The sequence below is a fragment of the Chrysochloris asiatica genome, unplaced genomic scaffold, assembly GCF_000296735.1.
Source record: "Chrysochloris asiatica unplaced genomic scaffold, ChrAsi1.0 scaffold00304, whole genome shotgun sequence".
Classification (NCBI taxonomy): domain Eukaryota; kingdom Metazoa; phylum Chordata; class Mammalia; order Afrosoricida; family Chrysochloridae; genus Chrysochloris; species Chrysochloris asiatica.
This window is the reverse complement of record NW_006408822.1, coordinates 1654961-1658483: the sequence shown is the minus strand read 5'-3', so window position 1 is coordinate 1658483 and position 3523 is coordinate 1654961.

Below are 3523 nucleotides of genomic sequence, written 5' to 3'. Positions count from 1 at the left end.
AATGTTCTCCCATGTAAACTATCACATAATTCACAATAAAACATTTAAGAAAAAAAAAAAGATTGTTGCATTGTTAAGTGCTGTTGAGTCGATTCCAACTCATAGCGACCCTGGATAGGGTTTCCAAGGATGTAAATTGCTTTGAGCAGAAAGCCTCATCTTTCGCCTGTGGAGAGGCTGGTGGGCTCAAACTGCTGACCTGTGGTCCACTGTTTATCCTACAGAGCCACTGCCTAGAAAAACCTATGATACAGTTCTACTCTGAAATATAGGCTTGCCATAATTGGAATCGACTCAGTGGCATACAACAACAACATCTAACCGGGTCTATAAATGAGCCATGTAAACCTAGCCTCCAAATTCTATTGTGAAGATTCAATAAGTTAATGCATGTAAGATGAAGTGCCAAGCATTTTGCTAAGTGCTCAGTAAATCATAGATACTATCACAGGCATGGATAAGATCAAATAATCTCAGATTATGAACACAAACCATATCAAACATTATGAACAGAATTTTCACCTTATAGCCTAGTCAACTGCTGGAATTCAGGCGCTATGCCAGGTAATTATTGCCAAAAAGGATTTGAAATGTTGGGCTAAATGATCTTCCAGGATGTTTTTCATTCATGTTTTTAAAATATGGTGTATACATGTAACACAATTACCAAAGAAAGTTGTGAGGCTTCTTTCTACATTTTAGAAAAGGCCTGAGGAATTGCTAGAAGCCTTTTCAACTTCATTTAAGGATTTTCTTCTTTGCAAAATGAGTGTGAGATATCGTCATCTTGTGATTACTCTATGTATATTCTTTTTTTGAAGTTCTCCCTGTTGTTTTTTAGTGCCGTTAAGTCAGTTCTGGCTCACAGGGCCCCTGTATAGGTTTGTTGAGTAAGGGGCTGGTGGGTTTGAACCACCAACCTTGAAGTTAGCAGTCCAGTTTTAATCCTACAGCACCACACCAGGAAGTTCTCCCTAGTCAGTGGAAATTAAATAATACATTCCATTTCTGTAAATCCCCACTATTGGAGTCTTGGTGTGGTACTGTAGGATAAGCACTGGACTGCTAACCACAAGGTTTGTGGTTCAATCCTACTAGTTCCCCCTCAAAAACCCTATACAGAATCCCTATGAGTTGGAACTTACTCTATGACAGTTAACAACAACAACTGTTGCCCAAAGTAAAAATCCTGGACTAATTTTCACCAAAATAACATAGTTAACCATAAGTGAAGGAGGAAAGAGGATAGTACTTGATCCCTTCTCAATGGAATCACCATTTTAAATACACAGAAAAAGTAAAAGTCCTGCTCTGAAGCTTGACCTGCAGCGTGTCTGGAAGCCCATCACTCCCATCAAACGTCCATCCAATCAGGGAACCTTCAAATTGGCTCCTCGCACACCACCTTCACATTAATTTCCAATCAAATACTACTGGTGGAGAATCAAGATTCTCATCAGACCCAAAGCACTCATCTTGGCTTTCATGCAAGGCTTCATATGTTCTGGATCCTTTAGTCTTTTGTCTAACTACTGTCCAGGTTGAATTTGCCATCTCTAGGAATTTTTCTCTTATTTCTGGCTTTTGCATGAGCCCTCTCTCCATCTCTAAATGGCTTACATATTCTTCCATGAATCGCTAAAATGTCTCCCAGCTATGAAGGTTTCCTCAGGAGCTCTGTATCCTAGCACTTCAAACTCCCAGGAGTGAAAAGCCTCTGAAACCAGAGGCCCTGGGTTATTACTACCCTTGTTATTGCTCTCTCAGGTCATCACATGGCTCACTCCCTTGCTTCCTTGAGTCTCTGCTTAAATGACATCTCTTATCTAAGGCCCTTTACACAACAGCACAACACTTCTTAACACTAATCATTTCTGTCAGGCTACGTGTTACTTGATTGTCCATCTTCCTCTTTAGAATGTAAACCTCATGCTAGAAGGGAGTTGGCTTTGTTTATTACTTTATCCCCAACATCTAGAAAGATATGTGACCTGCAGTAGACATGTAAAAAAGTTGTTTTGTTGTTGTTGTTTTGAATGAAGAGGATTGATTGATTCTATAGCTTCTTGAAATTAAAAGTTGAGAATCATTTCCTTATCAGGAAAGGCAGACACCATTGGAACACACAATCTCTAAGGAGTCCTCTAGTTCAAAAATTACATTTTCAGAGGCCCAAGAAAGAGCTACAAGGGTGAGTCAAAAATTATCTGCACTCTGGCTGTAGAATTTATTTGAATTAACTTTTTAAAAAGACAAGTACGTCATTTTTCTATATAATCTCCTTGCTTTTCAATACACTTTGTCCATCTGTCAACAATCTTCTGTATTCCCTTATTTTAAAATGTTTTTAAAATATGATATATACACATAACACAATTACCAAAGAAAAAGGCTGAGCTACAAGCCACAAATGCACCATTGTCTTCACTTCTTCATCAGAGGTGAATCTTCATCCTTGAAGAGCTGCTATCAGGGTACCAAACAGGTGAAAGCCCAATGGAGCAAGATCAGGACTATGGGGAGGATGCTGTAACACCTCAAAATGAAGTTTCTGCAGAGTGTCAACAGTGTGGCAGAGGTGTGCAGACATTGTCATGCAAGATCACAAGGCCCGTGGATAGCAATCATCTGCGTTTTATCCGAAGTTTAGGCTCCAGCTCTTCAGTGAGCATCTCCCTGTAATGAGCACTGTTGATTGCTCAGCCTTTTTCCTGATAGTGTTCATATACTGGTCCTTGAGAATCCCAAATGGTTGACTTTTGAGCTTTTTCATGGTCAGCAATTGAGAATGTTTCCATTTCATGCTATGCCATTTATTCTCAGGAAACCAAGCAAGATAAATCTCATAAGTCAACCACCAGTTTGTAGGATCCCAGAGAGCCCAGGCAGCAAGATTCCACCAACATCCACCTCACCAGTCACCTTGGGGAGAAGGCCCACGCCCCAGCCCCAAAATAAACAATATCACCTATGAGTACTAAGCGCCTTTAAAAATCATCTGAGGACCAAATGGTCAACAATTACTTTATGACAAAGATGAGAGTGTAACAAGACAGGGAAAGTCGATTAATGCAAAGGGAATAACCATGATGGAAATAATAAGATGCTCACTCATTGTGAAGAATATAATCAATGTCACTGAACAATGCGACCAGAAACTGAGAACCTAAACTGTCGTGCTACTCTTCACCAAAAACACAACACTATTGGGGGAAAACAGCAGCATTAAAGTAAGTTTCCATTCCTCATTACTTCCCTTGCCTCCTTCCCTATGGAAGGTGGTGTGACATCTCCCTACACAGATCTTCATCGTTTTCCTGCCTATATGCGTAACTACTAAGTTTTGTCCATCAAAACCTGGTTTACATGCTTGGTATCCTGTTAACTGAATATTTTGCTACTTGACTTTCTAAATTAATTTGTTAGTGCTACAGAATTCAGAGGAGTCCCTGGGTGGTACAGTCAGTTAATGCACTTGGCTGCTCACCGAAAAGCTAGAAGTTCTAATCTACCTAGAAGTGCT